Consider the following 10,124-nt stretch of genomic DNA (forward strand, 5'->3'; position numbering starts at 1 on the left):
TACTTAATATAAATTTAGAAAAATGTACTACGTTACAATACCCCCCTCCCCGATTTTAAGGTTCAACGTAGGTGAACCGCTCGCTGTCCTCAGCGACTTGGATCCTAGAAATAAGTTTATTGGACCAAACCAACAACAAACCAAAGGCAAAAAAACTAACCTACTACACAAGCTATTCAAATTGAACAAAAACCTAACGCGGCTTCGAGATTCTGACTCACAGGAGTCTCAGGACTCTATGATACATATATCATCAAAAAAAAAAATTTAAACTACCGTTTCCACAAACATGGATTAACCGAATCTAAAAACAACCGACCAAAAAGGAAAATCTCGAACCCACGTTAACATACGGAAGGTGAAAAAAACTATGCGGCCTCTGCGCAACACATAGAAAAAACCTCCGTTATACCTTACAAACCAGTGAACCAACCGTTGGCCTTCTCAGTACAACGCGGTAAAAGCTTGTTGTGCTGAGAAAGCCAAATCCAACCGCCAGGACCGATATTCAGCATTCATCAATATAAACTCTTCTTGACCGGGCAAAATGATGAAGTCTAGGCAATAACCATCACCCGACTCCAACAACCACAAATCCAAACCGGAAAACAATCCAACCAAATCTAAGTTTCAAACCATCAAAGTTGCTAACTTAAGTTTCAATCTCTACCTATAAAAGTTTGTCCCCGACTGACTTGTCGGAGGAAACGAAACGTCCAAAATCATGTTGCACAACACCCCCAAAATATGGTATACCTAAACAAAACCGAGGTACGGCAACATGCGAAATAGTACTACTAAAAAAAAATCGTTAGGTCTTACGCCTAACGACACGTGATTTAAAAAAAATATACTAAGTTAAAAAAAAACAAACAAAGTACTATTTCGATGTTTGTCGGGTATGGTAAGTACCGGACAAAGCGCAACAATGCGTTACCATTTGGTCATATTAAAGATAGCTCCGATGTTGGGGTTGAGAGGTACTTAGCAGGTGAGTGGTTTGTCGTCCTTGGCGGCACGACGACTGGTACAAGACGAGGGATCGTGCGTCCAAGGATAACTCCCCTACGCTCTAAAACCATACTAAGTCCTATATCCCAATATCGCTCTGAGACTGAGCACAGCTTCGATCGCACCGCACATACATCACGCACTAACAGACTTAAACATTCATCGCCCATGCAAAAATAATAACGAAACAGTTTTTCCTGTTCGCCACATTCCGAACAAAATTCGTGAATTAAATATTTACCGAATATTTAACACTACTAACGATCTCAACCGTCTTTGTTATGTTATGAGAGGTAGGTGATAGTGGTTGTCAACTCTGGCGGCAAGACGACAAGCCAAAGTGACTCGGGGTCTTGCGTCCAGAGATAACTTCCACCTCGAAACCTAACTTCCATTTCCTACTTAAAATCTTTAATATGCCACGACCCAATTTGGTGACCATCCAGCCTTTCAAGCTCATAAACCAAAGGAGATAAAACCTTTTTAACCCTGCACGGTTCATACTTGGGTGCGAGTTTTGACATAACAAACTTAGAGGCGTCACTTTGCGTGTAAGTACGCTTGTGAACAATATCCCCTACTGAAAACTTCGCCTCTCGGCGTCTCAAATTATAATATTTGGCATTTGTTGCATGTGCTTGCAGCATACGTAACCTAACCTGCTCAAAAATCTCTCTCATACAACCAAACTCGCCTGCATACTCCTCTCTAGGCATACCCACAGCATACTGCTTATCAGTATCTTTATAAAACGAGCCGTTAATGACGGGTTCCCTAGCGTGCACTAAAAAGAAAGGAGAATACCCGGTGGTCTCACTTACTGCACTGTTTATCGCAAACCTGATTTGGTGCAGCTTTTCGTCCCATGTACGGTGATTGTCCTTTACGTAAGACGCTACGGCGGTCATTACTACTTTATTATAACGCTCGACTAAATTTACCTGCGGAGTATAGCGCGGGCCATAAAAAATGTTAGGTACGTTGTAGCGTTTCAATAACTGCTTAAACTCTGATCCCGTGAATTGCGTTCCATTGTCTGCAATCACGGTTTCAGGAACGCCATGTTCCAAAATGACATGGTTTTCAAAATGTTTCGCCACCAAAGCGCTAGTAGCGCGGCGAAGTGGAAATAGCAGTGTGTGTTTCGAAAAGCAACATGTAACAACAAATAAAAATGTATAACCTGCGCGAGAGCGCGGCAGTGGACCGACAAGATCTATGCTAACTACCAACCATGGTCGTCGACATACCTTTGGCTGTCCCATGAGGCCTGCAGTCGGTTTTTGCGAATGCTTGTACGCTGCACAGACATCGCACGCTTTTACGAACTCGACTACATCCTTGTACATACCAGGCCAAAAGTAGGTCAACGCCAACCGGCGATGAGTTTTAAAAACACCTAAATGCGCAGCGGTTGCTTCGCAATGATTTTGCTGCAAAACTCTCTTACGATCACACTTCTTCACCACTTCCTTCCAATCGAACTCTCGCAACAGATTGTACTTTGACTTAGAAAGTCTAAAAAGTTTCCCGTCCTTTAAACAAAAATTTGGAAAATTCGCGGGAAAAGATCTACAACCATTGAAGATCTTATCATACCACTCATCTGGCTCAGCGTCATCATTCGTCACGTTTATTGCGTCTACTTGCATAAGTCTTGACAGTGCGTCAGGCACAACGTTAAGCGATCCCTTTCTGTGCTCAATCTCAAAGTCGAATTGAGACAGTCTGCAACCCCAACGAGCTAACCTCCCTGACGGGTTTTCAAGATTCATGAACCATTTGAGTGACGCGTGATCCGTGATTACTTTAAACTTACGTGAGCCTAAATACGCCTGAAATTTCTCCACTGAAAATATAACCGCAAGAGCCTCCCTTTCCGTGGCGCTGTAATTGCGCTCACTTTTGTTTAGGGCGCGGCTAACGTATGCGATCGGATGCTCAACACCCTCGATGGTCTGAGAAAGCATTCCACCAATTCCGTACGAAGAGGCATCACAATGTACAGAAAATTCTTTTTTAAAATCCGGTACCGCCAAAATGGGTGCCGTCACTAGAGCGTTCTTCAAAATTTTAAATGCTTCCTCTGCTTCTGCAGACCATTCGAAAGGTGGCGCCTTCTTGCCCTGTGACGTAAGTTTATTCAAAGGAGCGGCTATAGATGCAAAATTTCGGATAAACCGTCGATACCAAGAACACGTTCCTAAGAATGCCCTTACGTCACGTGCGTTCGTCGGTGTGGGGAAGTTTAGAACGGCAGAAACCTTATCAGGATCAGTACGCAACCCGAACTCGTCCACGACGTAACCGAGGTATTTTATGGACTGCCTGAAAAACTTAGATTTCTCGAAATTAATTGTTAAATTCGCCTTTTCTAACTTCGCCAACACACGATTTAACAAAAGCAAGTGCGTCTGAAAATCTGATGAGCAAATAACGATGTCATCGATGTAACAAAATGCTAAACCGGTTTCGATGTCACCTGTCAAATTGTGATCAATAAGGCTGTCCATCAGCCTCTGCTGACGCGCTGACGCGCCGCAGAGACCAAAAGGCATGACCTTGAACTTAAACATTCCACGACCGGGCACGCAAAAACTTGTTTTCTCCTGTGAGGTTTCAGCTAACGGGATTTGCCAAAATGAGGAACTTAAATCGATCGATGTCAGGTATTTCGCTTCCTTCAAACTATCCAAAATCTGGGGTATATACGGAATGGAATACGAATCTCCCTTTGTGACCGCATTTAACTTCCTACAATCTAAACAAAATCGCCAATCACCGTTAGGCTTCCTAACTAACAGAGCCGGGTTATTCCACGGACTCTCACAGGGTGTAACTACGTCCAATTTTAACATGCGGTCTAACTCGGAGGCTAAAGCAGCGCGTTTTTCCGGCGACAACGGGTACTGTTTCGTTTTGATGGGCGTGGCATCGCCAGTCTCGATGACATGCTCGGTTAAGCTGGTTCTGCCAAGCCCCTTCTCCTCGAACGAAATGTTTTTAAATTTCCCTACGACGGTATCCGCGAGTTCCCTCTCGGCCGCAGTTAAATGCTCGTAAGACCGAATCGTGTGTACCTGTTCTGCACTTAAACCGTTGCAACTAAAATATTTTTCAGGTGGAGTCATGTGTTCCGCATTTTTTAAACATTCAGGCAATAAATCAAAAGCTTTCCAAAAATCATACCCTAAAATCACGTAATTTACGATCGAGGGTACTACTACAAACTTTATTACTTTCGTAGTATTTTCAAACGTAACCGGGACAAAAATGTACCCAATCGACTCGCAATTTACTCCATTTGCGACCCTACACGAACTAGAGTACGCTTCCTGAAATGTAAAACCAAATTTGACAAAATCTAAATGTGCATTGTTCCCTAAAACTGACAATGCTGAACCGCTATCGGCCAATCCATAAATCTCGAAATCATTCGCCTTAAATTTCAAATACGGCCTAATATCATCTTTATTTGGGGCAAACAGAATCGTAGCAATCGAACTAGCATTTTTATTTTGTTCAATCGATTTAAAGTTTAATCGATTCGATTGACACTTGCTACGATTCAACCTTCGGCGTTTTTTGACTGTGGTTGCATTGGTTTCTGAACGCTACCCTTTTGACAGATTTCACATTCCGATCGAATTGTATTTGCTTTTCCACAACCAAAACAGCTATACGAATTTAATTTAGGCTTTTCCTTACACAATTTAAAGTTATGATCCGGTTTTCCGCATTTGTAACACACTCCACGATGTGGTTTCGAAAACTTCGCGTCCGAAAACCTTGGTTGCTGTTTCCGCTGTGAAAAGGAACTATCCGACTTGGTCGCGAAGCCTGAGCTTTGTTTTACAGCGATGGCATTCACCTGAGGTTGCTTGGCACTGGAGCCTTTATAAACGTGATCACGACAAAGTGTATGCTCGCTGACCTTGGGCGGTTCTACAAATAACTTCGCCCTTTGCTGTGAAAACTCAACCTTGCGACAATAAGCCTTCAGTTCGGCGACCGACTTAATATCCACCAATGCCAACTGCTGAGTAAAATGTGGGCGAATGTTGTGCAACAAGATGTCCAGTTTCGCCTCCTCCGGTAAGTCTGATTTTAATCTTGCAAACATTCCTGACATTACCGCAAAATATAAATGGATGGGTTCGTTTTCCCCCTGTGTTCTAGCTTGAATTTCCTGTCTCAGCCTAAAATCATAGTCACCGGGGACAAACTCATCTAATAAAAGTGACTTTAAATCCTGCCAACTTGAAACCGAACCCTTGACACCTCTGAACCACAACAACGCCGAGTCTACAAATAAGTGTGGTGCCGCCCTAAATAGTTTGGCATCTGAAACCCCATTTGCTTCCTTTAACTCCTCCACGCGCTCCAAAAATGAGCGCGGGTCTGTTATACCATTAAATTTAACCTGCCATTTTGAAATATTCAAATCACTTGAGCACTGAACCTGCATTTCCCTAATACCGCTTGTTAACATTTCAGAACTACTTCCTGAGACCAAAGGATTTTGATTTAAAACCTCCGCGCTGCCACTGGGTGCTGCTGGACCTGAACCTGGACCCTCAATCTTCGCCAATAAAGTCTCAAGCTTGGATTGCAAACTAGTCTTCAGTTCTAACAATGTCTGGTTGCGTTCCGGCTGAACCCTGGCCAGACGGTGATAAATATGGTACCCAAGGGCTTTAGCGCGACTTAAAGAATATCTCTCCTTTGTCTCACAATATTTGTCAACAATGGAAGCCAAATCGATCACTTTCTCCGAGACAATGCCTAGCTCCGACTCCGCTGACAGTTCAGTTCCCACTATGTCCTCGCTAGGAGCTTCTAAAATAAGAGACCTAAGTTGCTTTCTCAAAGCGTCAACTGTGGTTGCAGGAGTTTCTGACCGAATTTGAACCTCATAAATCAACTCATCCTTCAAAAGACTGTGAAATTGAATGCTGCGCTCCATTTTTAACTATTTTATCAACTGTTGTATTGAAAATTCTGGTATTAACAATGTGTTTTGTATGTATGATTGTATCACTTATATTGTTTTTATAAAGAATAAATACTACTAAATAGTGTACTATTTTCTTTAAACCAATCTTAATCTACAAATAATGTAACTGTAATCCTTAATGAGTAAAGTATTTTTTCTACCGAAAATGATTTCTAACTGACAGGTGTACACTTTCAAACGTCAACTTTCTTTTTAAATTTGCAAAGTGAAAGCTACCATCAAATTGGTTCCAAACAATACCACAAAAATCCAAGAATGTAATATTTCCAACAAAATCCAATGCTTTTCACTTTAAATATGTAATAATGAGCTGACAGTATAAATGTAAGCAAATACTCTTAAAATAATTGTGTGTACTGAAATTGGAATATCTTTGTAATAAGTCCGTACCGACAAAAGAATGCACAAAAACCTTTTAAATTGCAATTTTATGCTTAAAAACGACACAAATTCACATCAAATGTTGAAATCAAAACTTAGTATATAAAATCAGTGAAATTTCAAAACATATACTTGGTGCAAAGTGCAAAACCACGTTATTTTTTACGGTTGGCAATATAACCTCAAAAAGTCAAAAAGTGTGTGTCACTTTCTCTTCCAAAAAACAACAAATAAATGTGTAGCAAAACAGCAGAATTGCAATCAAATCTTCAAATTATGATATCTAAAAACTATTCAATGTATAAAGAGCAACCAACACTAAACAAAAGGTGAGTAACACAGTAAATATTTCACAACTTTCCTGGTACATGAAATTTCCCCTATTTCCTACAGCAAGCTTATTCCCAGGGCGCCAGTGAAACGTACTATTTTTAAAAGGTAAATAGGATTGTAAAGCTCCGGCTTGTTCAATAAAGCATAGCACGTTAGCACAGAAAATAAAATTAACTTAATTAGTAAAAAATGTGGTGTCAAAAATTGCTTGCTGGAGGAACCTTATTTTGGGAGATAAAAAGCGAACAAATTTATACTTAAGGAACTTTATTTATTACTAAAATCTTGCCTATGCAATGTTAGTGGCTTAATCTAAACTTATGACCTCTGTGTGAACCTCTAACTTGATTTGACGACACCTAATGGTAGAACTTAGCTCAGTGGACGGCGGGGCCGCTTAATAGGTCCAGAATAAAGCTTCACACAGAATTCTACTTATTTAAGAACTAAATTATCGTAACTCTAAATTCGATGTACCAGGATTTTCAAATGTCTTTATGCTACTTTAATGGTTGCTCATAGTTTTAAATTTACTCTACACTTTACAGCTGGTGCTGATGCCCTACAAAATTAAGACATGGAAAGGACCGACCTCAGGATGAAAACCTTCCTCAGACGCTGCGGGGTGTCAGGCTGGTTTCCCCGAGAAGGCTAGAAGCTGAGCGGAGATGTAGAGCTCAGGGGCCGCGCACGTGGTACCAAGACGACGTGGCAAAGGCAGATGGGATGCTTAATTCCTCGATCCAGGAGGTCTCCCAAACAATAATCATAAATTGACTTCCAAGCTTTTGAAATGATGAAATAAATTTAATTTAAATTAATTTAAATTCCCGGCTCCTGTAAACCGAGAAAAGGTTATATTAGCCGATGCCCTTTATGGCCGCTAGAGAAGAAACGAAACAATTGTAAATTTAGCTCACCGCACTGAAAGCTGCTAAGACTTCTGGCGGAGCGCTCCCTTCCCTCGAGCAGGAGTCACTCTGCAAAGAACCAAAACCTGGTTAAGAACAAACCCACAACGTTTCGCGCCATTGTGGAGTTGATCACCACGAAATTTAATTAGTACTCACTCAGTGGAGCTTCCGAAGGACTCAAGCCGTTTCCATCTTTCAGACCACCGTGTCGAAAGTATGGTCTTCCCATGAATTGTGCTCTTGCGAGCGAGTGTCCCCAGAGGGGTTCCCAAAGCAAATGTGCAAATCATTCTCGAATGAACTCCTCCAATATGGAGGTCCCTGAGGGCCTAACAAAAGTAGGGTGGCAGTCCCTTGAAGACACAAATCCTTCGAAAATTCTATCTGAATTGTTTAGACAATTTCACTCCTGAGCCTAAGAAATATATTTTTATCATTAAATCTAATATTGTTTCATTCCAGAGCCACTCTGTAAGTCTGTAATTTCTATGTTTTGTTTTATATCAAAATAATTTTTTACCTGAAAAAACATACCTAAATCATACAAAGTTTTCCTGGAGTGACAATATAAATATCTCAAGTTTTATTTATTTTTACTCGTATGACAACCCCGACAACAGATAAGCATCTAGAGGTGCATCTGAATGCAACAGATTATGCAAAGAAGTGCAATTAATATAGTTCGTTTCGGACACTGTTAAAAACGTTGAAATAAGAAAAAGTATTTTTCTTTTGATTATGAATCATCTCAATAATACTTAATATAAATTTAGAAAAATGTACTACGTTACAGGCGGCATGCCCGACAAATGTCGACCGTACCGTCCTTCAGGATATATCTCCGGTAGTTATTCGTCATGATAACTTCGTCCGCAATTGCACAGGCAAAACCCTCGGTTTCTCCGAAGAGGTCCCCGAATCGTAGCCAGTTCACCGACGCGGGTAGGTCTACATCGGGTCCCATGAGGGCCTTGTAGAACCGCCCGTGTAGCTGCTTATCCTTCCATACCGCCTTGCGGTCCTCGGTGCTTAGTACTACAGGTTTATTATTATTATTCTCTTTATTTATTTTTCGTCTTAAGTTAGGTATTTTTATAATATGAATATAAAAGTAAAATATAAAAACACTTACAAAACAATAAAAAATACATATAAACACATTATAAAAAGACCTAACCTAGGGTGCCGCCGGTAGCGGGGCAGGGCCCAAGCTGCCGGTGGTCAGGGCCGCAGAGTGAGGAACCGACGTACTATACGCGCCGTGTCCAAAATTACCGCCTTCTGCATCTGACCCTTGATCCAACCACCCAGCGAGAGTCTCTCTAGGTGTTGGTCGAGACTCTTCGCTATGAGACCGTTCGCTGACACGACTATCGGAACAATGATCGTCGAGTCAACATCCCACATGGCGGTAATCTCATGAGCTAAGTCTAGGTACTTGCTGGACTTGTCCTTCTCGGCCTTTACGAGATTCTCATCATGGGGGATGGTGACGTCGACGAGCACAGTCCGGCGCTGCGATCGGTCTATCAGCACGATGTCAGGCTTATTGGCAACAATAGTCCTGTCAGTGATGATAGATCGATCCCAATAGAGCGTGGCACGACCATTTTCGAGAACTGGTGCAGGTGAGTACTTGTAGTACGGCACTTTACGGTCCACAAGGCCGTATAGGAGGGCAAGCTGCTGGTGAATAATTCTGGCTACGAGATTATGTCTGTGCAAGTACTCGCCGTTAGCAAGATGAGAACAACCGGAGATAATATGCCTGAGTGACTCTCCGGGACGGCGGCATGCCCGACAAATGTCGACCGTACCGTCCTTCAGGATATATCTCCGGTAGTTATTCGTCATGATAACTTCGTCCGCAATTGCACAGGCAAAACCCTCGGTTTCTCCGAAGAGATCCCCGAATCGTAGCCAGTTCACCGACGTATTATTATTATTATTCTTCTTTATTCAATTAGGGTCTTAGGTTAGGATTTTACAATGTGAGTATAAAAGTAAAATATAAAAACACTTACAAAACATAACAAAAATATATAAACACATTATAAAAAACCTAACCTAGGGTGCCGCCGGCAGCGGGGCTTGGCCCAAGCTACCGGTGGTCAGGGCCGCAGAGTGAGGAACCGACGTACTATACGCGCCGTGTCCAAAATTACCGCCTTCTGCATCTGACCCTTGATCCAACCACCCAGCGAGAGTCTCTCTAGGTGTTGGTCGAGACTCTTCGCTATGAGACCGTTCGCTGACACAACTATCGGAACAATGATCGTCGAGTCAACATCCCACATGGCGGTAATTTCGTGAGCTAAGTCTAGGTACTTGCTGGACTTGTCCTTCTCGGCCTTCACGAGATTCTCATCATGGGGGATGGTGACGTCGGCGAGCACGGCCCGGCGCTGCGATCGGTCTATCAGCACGATGTCAGGCTTATTGGCGACAATAGTCCTGTCAGTGATGAT

General features: G+C 42.1%; 1 long non-coding RNA gene across 1 annotated transcript; it reads left to right on the forward strand.

Moving 5' to 3' along the window:
* The first annotated feature begins 4,594 nt into the window (after positions 1-4,594).
* On the forward strand, positions 4,595-7,418 carry LOC134805799 (uncharacterized). Its single transcript, XR_010146396.1, has 3 exons — positions 4,595-5,106; positions 5,509-6,738; positions 7,291-7,418. It is a non-coding gene; the product is annotated as an uncharacterized LOC134805799 (long non-coding RNA).
* The last annotated feature ends 2,706 nt before the right edge of the window (positions 7,419-10,124 follow it).

Source organism: Cydia splendana, unplaced genomic scaffold (assembly GCF_910591565.1).
Source record: "Cydia splendana unplaced genomic scaffold, ilCydSple1.2 scaffold_63_ctg1, whole genome shotgun sequence".
NCBI classification, from domain to species: domain Eukaryota; kingdom Metazoa; phylum Arthropoda; class Insecta; order Lepidoptera; family Tortricidae; genus Cydia; species Cydia splendana.